Here is a 9,329-nt window from a genome sequence, read left to right as displayed (position 1 = left end):
TGTTATGCAGAAATGCATAAATTAACGTTCAATCGCAACTTAGAGGTGTGAATCCAGGCTCAGATGTCCTTGAATGCTGGGGATGAACAGTTCCGACTTCAGCTGAATGTGTGTGCTGTGTTCACCTCCTGTTTCCATTCTTATAAAGAGTTCCAGAGGAAAACAAAAATAAACTATTGTTTTGATATAACCTCCGTGTTCAACAGAGTTAATAGACTTTACTGCAAACACAAACTTGACACTGTCACACACTGCCATGGGTAAACAGGTGGCGGTGTGACCAGAACGATGCCTGGCCACCTTCATCTGCTCAGCATTAATTCTTCCTCACTCCACCAAGTAATGAATCGAGGATCAATCAACATAGCCGAGGCTATCCGTGTCTCTGTCTCTCTCTCCCCGTGGTGAAGGTGTTCCCCTCCACACATTCAGAGTCAACAGCGGCACGCGCTTAGCGTCTTTGACCGATAGACATTGACGCACGTATTGTTGGTTCTTTCAGTAAAGTCACGTAGATAGAAAATAAAGATAACAGATCAAATTTAATAAATAAAGACCACTTGTGTTGCGATCAAAACGTCGTGGGTTTATTGCTTTATTTTAAAAAAAATATTTTTCATTTATTTGTATTATTTTATTTTCTATCTACGTGGCTTTACCGAATAAACCATGAATATTAATTAGCGAGTTACACCTCCCGCTGGCACTTCATGCAGTCACGAAAGTTTTAAGTCAAAACATTCACACACGTTGACAAAGCCTCACCTTGTGTTGTTGTGGGCAGGTCGCTTCTGATAACAAGAGCGGTATAGCAGCTCAAGCGGGATTGGCCTGCTAACAAAAGAACGAAAATAAAAACTGCGTGAATATTTACAATAAAACAAAGTTACAAAGTGGCGAGCCGGGTGAATACAAATTAAACTTAAGCGAGATAATTAAAGTGAATGCAATCAGGCGAGGGCAGGAGGCAAGGCCCCGCGTGGCTAGGCCCCGCGTTGTAAAGTTCCAACCTGGACATCGATTCCCATGCTCGCTGCTACTCAACTGACATCCCTGAGAGAGAGAGCGAAGCTCTACCTTGGTAAACAACAACAACCACCACAACCACAACAACCACCACCACAACAACCACAATCGCAATGAGAATTTCTCACCTCAGATTTCAGTGCAGGAAGCGATAGCTTCCTGTTACCTCGTGACGTCACGCGGTAGCAGGTGACGTGACGTCACTTCCGGGTCACGAGACGCGCTCCTCCCATGAGCTGCTCCGTAAATAAATAAATTATAGGGTAAATAAATTATGTTAATGTACCTCCCGTTATGTCGTGGGTGCTGAACCCGTCGCAATAAACTCGCGACGGCTTTAACGGATACATTATGTTAATGAGCCGCCAGTCACTGGGCGTAGCTTTGCCCAAATAAGGATTGGCACTGGACCGATATCGGCAGTGACCCAAGCGGAGGTGACGTCACGTTCAAGAGCGCGATGGACGGATGAATACCTTGGTGACATGACGTCACTAGCGAGGTACACCTCCCCCTGGCCTTTCACGCCGATGAAGTAATGCTGAGTGGTGACGTCACACAGCGGGATTGGAGTTTAAGTTGATTTAGATTCATTTTACATTGCTACCTCCCTTGGGTGCGTGGGCTCAGCTACAACAACGTGGACATTATTGTGTATACACTGTGTGTGTGTGTACACTGTGTATATACACTGTGTGTGTGTGTACACTGTGTGTACGTATATACACTGTGGACATACACTGTGTATACACTGTGTGTGTGTACACTGTGTGTGTGCACACTGTGTGTGTACACTGTGTGTGTGTGTACACTGTGTACACTGTGTGTGTGTACACTGTGTGTACACTGTGTGTATGTATCTCCTGTACGTGTAACTTTCAAGTGGTATGCCTTGTAACTGATGAATGATCCGAGCGTGCTCCCTATTTCAAAGACAATGAGTTGCTCCAGAGGCAGACGCTTCGTGAAACACAAAAGTACCCTTTGACCTGTATCACAAGAACAACGGGTCTCACCTGAGTTCTCTGTACAGGTTACTTCCAAACACACACACACTTTGTCCTAACATCACTTATTCAATGTTTGACCCTTATAAATAAAATGATGCATGTACACACAAAATCAGACAAGTGTTTAATCGAAATAATTGACAGGCATTTTAACAAAATTTAATTACTGCAGTGAAATATACTGCATCAGATAACATCTGATTAAGAAGCTCTTTAAAAAAATATGCAGCATCTGCTTAACAGTGGATGTAAAACATACTATTGTAGTGTCATTCAAAACGAGTAGGCCATTGCACGCTGGCGAATTCTAAACATTACCGACAAATTACAGAGGGGTCAAATACTTATTTCCCTCATTAAAATGCAAATCAATTTATAACATTTTTAACATGCGTTTTTCCGGATTTTTTTGTTGTCATTCTGTCTCTCACTGTTCAAATAAACCTACCATTAAAATCCTAGACTGATCATTTCTTTGTCTGCGGGAAAACGTACAAAATCAGCAGGGGATCAAATACTTTTTTCCCTCACTGTACATACATACATTCCCTCACTGTACACACAGTGTGCAGGTTGACTGAATGAGGCAGTGTCCAGGTCTGGCTCAGGTGTCACTCTGCCACTTGACGGTTAGCCGTGACGGAGAATCAAACTCGGGCGGTGGAGTTCATCGCGCACCGCGCTCACCGCGGCAACAACCGCTCCACCCCACGCGTTATTGAAAGACGAAATTTTCACCGAAAACTTTCGCGGCTGCAGGAATTAAAATATTCCTCATTTGCCGTCTACGTCTACGTGACTTTACCGAAAGAACCGAGAATATCGATGTGAAACACAACACACGATTCGCAATAGCTAAACGGTTTGCGCCTCGGTACATGCTAATTTGTGTCCCATTGTCTCTGAAACCCAGTCCCTCCATCTCTGGCTATTTAAGGGCTCGGTACAGAGCTGCTTCACCTCTTAACTGTGTGCGTGTCTCCCCCCATAGGTCTCTCTATGGTATGTATTCTATCACTCGTAAATTTCACACTCAACTTACAGTTTAACAATCTTTGAAATAGCGTATTCAACTAGACCATGCGTTGTGTTTTAACTGACCGTCTGTGTTGCTTTACAAAGTTTCCAAATTTTGCTAAACCCTGTTTGATTTAGTGTGATGCTCCGTCTCTCTATATCCCCTGGTATATCTGTGTTAATTCCTTCTCCTTAAGGGCTGTATATATCTGCGGTTACGTGTGTCCTCTACCTAATGATGATTGCTTGTGTTGCAATCGAAAAGTCGTATATTATGTAATTATATTTTTTCTTATTTCTACGTAACTTTACCGAAAAAAACAAAGATTAATTCAGTGGATGTTTGTTCGATGCGACGGCGGTGTTGGCGCGTAGGGGGCTGCGTATTTGTGGAACGTCGTCGGTTCAGACTCAGAGTTTGCTGCCAGCGGTGGAGACCGCTGTGGCTCGCAGCTGTGGGCTTGTCGGAGCAAACCCGAAACTTGGGGGGGCTTGCCCCACTTCCTCCTCCCTCGGTGGCCGTACCAGACGAGAGCCGCTGACTTCTTTGCCAATGGAACCCATTTCAAAGCGTCTCTTCTTCTTCTGCTGCTGCTCACCCAAGCATTGCCGCCACCCTTCCCAGATCGGCAGCTGCGAGCTCGTCGTGAAGATCCCTCATTGCTGCGACGCGAAAGACGACCACGATTACAAACAGCGTCTTACGACGACAATGCAACTGAAGATGTGGACAGCGGCGACTGGACGCATTGGCAGCTCAGGCTGCGGTACGGGAGAGTTTGATGTGTGCACGACCGTAGTCTCGCGTTATATATTAATACACACGCCTACTCGGGATGTGTGTTTTAAGAGAGAAGGGCCTTTGTGGTGCTCGGTTTTTTTGTTATCGCCTCTGACGGATTATGGCCTAAGTCGACCTTCGACTTTCATTTGAATGTTCAACCTCTTGACCCCGAGGAAGGCTATACACAGTTAATACCGCTCAGCTTATACAACAATAGCCTCGCTTTTACAGTTGTGTTTGATCAACCTCTTGACCCCGAGTAAGACTATACGCAGTTAATACCGCTCAGCTTGTATAACAACACCTCGATTTTACAGTTGTATTTGATCAACCTCTTGACCCCGAGTAAGACTATACACAGTTAATCTTGCTCAGCTTAAACAACAACACCTCGCTTTTACAGTTGCATTTGATCAACCTCTTGACCCCGAGTAAGACTATACACAGTTAATCCCGCTCAGCTTAAACAACAATAGCCTCGCTTTTACAGTTGCATTTGATCAACCTCTTGACCCCGAGTAAGACTATACGCAGTTAATACCGCTCAGCTATACAACAACACCTCGCTTTTACATTTGTATTTGATCAACCTCTTGGCCCCGAGTAAGACAATACGAAGTTAATCCTGCTCAGCTTAAACAACAACACCTCGCTTTTACAGTTGCATTTGATCAACCTCTTGACCCCGAGTAAGACTATACACAGTTAATCCCGCTCAGCTTAAACAACAATAGCCTCGCTTTTACAGTTGCATTTGATCAACCTCTTGACCCCGAGTAAGACTATACGCAGTTAATACCGCTCAGCTATACAACAACACCTCGCTTTTACAGTTGTATTTGATCAACCTCTGCGCACCTTATTCGTACGTAAATGGAATTGTAAATCCACATGAGGCAGGTAGGACTTGTGACAGCCTTTATTATGAACGAGCTTTACTACCCGGCTTCGCCGGGGACTTGGATTATCGTCTTGGATTAATTTAATATTCCCTTTTATTTCAGTGGAAAACCCTGAAAAAACATTGATGCCTGCAAGAAGGAAAAACATCCGAAACAAATCAATTATGTCTTTCACTCAAGGAAATTGAACCTTAACCAGGCAACTCGGAAGGGGAATGACGTGGCGAGCTGAAAATTGTCGCGTTCCCTTAGAAATTCCAGACGGCGTAAGCTGTGCAAATTTCATGACGATTTAAAGCTTTCGTGACTGCAAGGATTCATCTTCTTTGGTTCTTTCGGTAAAGTCACCACGTAGAATGAGAATAAAATAATAAAAAAATAACAATAAAATTCTCACGACGTTTCGGCCACAACACAAGTGGCCCTCTTCAGGTGAAAGGAACAGACCTGTCGTCCGACCTGAAGAGGGCCACTTGTGTTGTGGCCGAAACGTCGTGAGAATTTTATTGCGTTATTTTATTAATTTATTAATTTATTATCATTCTACGCGGTGACTTTACCGAAAGAACCAAAGAAGAAATTTAATGATGTCGGAGTGTCAGCGTTCGAGAGTTTTTGCCACTTCGCACAAACAGATGAATCTTTATTTTATTTCATACAGGGCCACCACCTTGTGCCACACAGGGGCAGCTGCTACTTGGGGATGCTCTTCGAGCGTCTCAGACGAGATACAAAACTCCGAGTTGCTGAGGCGATTTATCAAGCACCGTGTAAAAGCAATTATCATGATAACATAGTGAATGCTTGGGGGCGTATTGGCTCTCGCTCCTGGTCAGAGATCTCCCCAACCCACAGGTCCACAAAGACTGGCCGCTCGCTCTTACTCTGCAGGTTGAACCTGTCTCAAGCTCTAGATTTAAAGCTTTCGTGACTGCTAGGATTCATACTCTTTGGTTCTATTGGGTAAAGTCACGTAGGTGAAAATAAAATAACAAAAAATCACGACGTTTCGGCCACAACACAAGCAGCCTTCATCAGGTGAAGGGACGAGACTGTCTGAAGGACAGCGCTGGAGTGGAAGAAGCCACGCTTAGATCACGACCTTTAAGCTATGTGAGAAGAAAAAGACCACGTGCCTTGACAAAGGAATTAGCATATAATTTAGCATTGAAATGGCTCATTGAAATAGCTAAGTTAAAGTATACACATCCGCAGAGGTACCCCTTTTCTCAGACAGGCATTAACATTTTCTCACATTTCTCTCTTATTTAAACACTCTCAAAGTTCAAACTTTTGCAGATTTAAAAAAATAAGTACAATATTAGTAAATGAAACCAAAGATCAAAACCTGTTTTCAAGCCCAAACATTTTTGTAAATCTGGCTAGCCGAACGCATTCTGTACTCCCTTAGCTAATCAGGACGCAGAACACATGTGCGGTTCTCCCTTAGCCAATCAGGACGCCGAACACAATGCGCGTTCATACTGTATGCAGGAAAAGAAAGCATGCAAAATTACACTAAAAAATCCGCGAAACAGCGAGGCCGTGAAAGGTGAACCGCGTTATAGTGAGGGACAACTGTACAGTACGATACACTATACACTACACACTATACACTACACGACTATACACTATACACTACACTATACACTACACTATACACTACACACTACATTATACACTATACACTACACTATACACTACACTACTATATACTACACTACTATACACTACACTACTCTACACTACACTATACACTACACTACTACACAATATACACTACACTACTATACACTACACTATACACTACTATACACTACACTATACACTACACTATGCACTACACTATACACTACACTACTATACACTACACTACTATATACTACACTACTATACACTACACTATACACTACACTACTATACTATACACTACTACACTACACTATACACTACACACTATACACTACACTACACACTATACACTACTATACACTACACTACTATACACTACACTATACACTACACTACTATACACTACACTATACACTACACTACACACTATACACTACACTACTATACACTACACTACTATTTACTACACTACTATACACTACACTATACACTACACACTATACACTACACTACTATACACTACACTACTATTTACTACACTACTATACACTACACTATACACTACACTACACACTATACACTACACTACTATACACTACACTACTATATACTACACTACTATACACTACACTATACACTACACTACTATCCACTACACTACTATACACTATACACTACTATACACACCACTATACACTACACTACTATCCACTACACTATACACTACACTACTATACACTACACTACACTCTACACTACTATACATGCCACTATACACTACACTATACACTACACTACTATACTCTACACTACTATACACACCACTATACACTAGACTACTATCCACTACACTATACTCTACACTACTATACACTACACTATATACTACACTACTATACACTACACTACTATACACTACACTATACTCTACACTACTATACACGCCACTATACACTACAATACTATACACTACACACTATACACTACACTATACACTACTATACACTACACTACTATATACACTACTATACACTATACATTACACTATACACTACACTATACTCTACACTACTATACGCTACACTACTATACACTACACTATACACTACTATACACTACACTATACACTACACTACACACTATACACTATACTATACACTACTATACACTACACTACTATATACACTACTATACACTATACATTACACTATACGCTACACTACTATACTCGTAACTACTTGGCGCGTTGTTTACGTGACAAACCTTACTGGCTGTGTCGGCTGGTGGAGGGTTATGACACAACATTTATACTTAATGCGCTCTGACCCCAAAAACCTTTGTGACATGTTTATGAACCACACGAGGTTGCACAACTGCACTGCCCCCCCCCGCCCAACCAACCGTGGCAGATACAAATACTTTACACGCGCACAAAATATGAACAGAGAAACATCTTAAAGTGACGACGTGCAACAGAAGCAACCTGGATAAACCCGCAAATCTTACAGAAAAAAACCCCACCGTATTACAACGCTGTGTGTAAAATTCCCAGTGTGATGCAAGTCAAACAATAACAACCATAAGACAATTTAGATTCAAGTTATCAGGCCCAACTCCGCACTTCCGCAAGAAACATGGCTTAACCATGTTTTCAAAATCACCAAAATAAAGATGTAAAATACAATCTAACAACAGCAATCAAAGTAACTGCGATTCAAATGTAACAATAAACGATATACATAACATGTATGTAACGGTCAACCTAGCTAATTGAGTCCTTGACATTTGCAGAGGTATCAAGATATGACATTTATTAGAACTATGGTCCTGGTAATAACTATCCATTATTGATGAGGAAGCCAATGAACGACAGGATGGCTGGCATGAATCAATGATCGTCGCAGCAATCAATTAAATTGCTTCGTGGTGAATCGACTGAGCTAGGTTTGGGGTAGGAATTAGGTTTTCATAGTTTCATAGTTTATTTATTTGGTATAGCCCTGTGAGCCATTCGGCTCTTGAATCGGGAAACCATAACAAAGAAAATTCTAACGTTTACCAAAAGGTATTTTGAACATCGATGCAATCATCGCTTTGCCTGTGTTTACAATACTGACCACTGTCCGTTTAATCTCTCTCCGCTGTCTCCCAGTGTCCCCTAGGAAGCTGTACACGCAGACCAGCCACGAAAGCTTGAAATCAAAATGTAAATGATCTCTATTGAGATATTTACACGAATGTTAAAAATCCACGGGCGGATTAACAAACACAGTTTAGACCCCCTCAGCTATTCCACAAAGACGACAGGGGAATGGTGGGAGGGAGGGGGGGGTGGTACCAGCCCAGCCCAGCCCAGCCCCGGCAGGCCGGGCCATCTAGCCCAGGCCGGAGACACTCACCAGGACCAGGCCTCACTTACCGGCACAACGCTCCGTAGATGTCTGTGGGGGTGGGGGGGGGGTCTTCAGCTCTTTACCACGTCGTGGCGAGGTTACACACGAAACTATTCCCTCGTGTGGTGGTGAAGGAGGTCCGACGTTTCGTGCCGCTAACACGGGCGGGTGACTTGTCCGCTGTCGCGACCACGTGTGGCTTTAGCAGGGCGCGTTTATAAAACGTAGCGCGGATAGGCGACCACGTGACAGCGAGGCTAAAATTCCGTAGAACTGATAAGCACTGCCCATAGACTCAACACTGCCCATAGCCTCAACGCTGCACCATAGACTCAACACTGCCCATAGACTCAACACTGCCCATAGACTCAACACTGCCCATAGACTCAACACTGCACCATAGACTCAACACTCATAGTTCATAGTTCATTTATTTGGTATAGCCCTGTGAGCCATTCGGCTCTTGAATTGGGTGCAACCGCAACAAACCAAAAACATGAACAAGAAAACATCTTAAAGTGACTTTGTGTGACTGTACAAACAGAAAATACAGGAAAAAAATATC

At 42.8% G+C, this 9,329-nt stretch overlaps 1 long non-coding RNA gene across 1 annotated transcript; it reads right to left on the bottom strand.

The window, feature by feature from the left end:
- Positions 1-2,147: 2,147 nt before the first annotated feature.
- Positions 2,148-8,970, bottom strand: LOC142908551 (uncharacterized). Its single transcript, XR_012931869.1, has 2 exons — positions 8,791-8,970; positions 2,148-3,716 (listed from the first exon to the last, which is right to left on the bottom strand). It is a non-coding gene; the product is annotated as an uncharacterized LOC142908551 (long non-coding RNA).
- Positions 8,971-9,329: the final 359 nt, after the last annotated feature.

Source organism: Petromyzon marinus, unplaced genomic scaffold, assembly GCF_048934315.1.
Source record: "Petromyzon marinus isolate PM22_M1 ecotype Great Lakes invasive population unplaced genomic scaffold, UKy_Petmar_22M1.pri1.0 PM_G_Scaffold_1, whole genome shotgun sequence".
Taxonomy (NCBI): Eukaryota; Metazoa; Chordata; class Hyperoartia; order Petromyzontiformes; family Petromyzontidae; genus Petromyzon; species Petromyzon marinus.
This window is presented reverse-complemented; position numbering and strand designations above follow the sequence as displayed.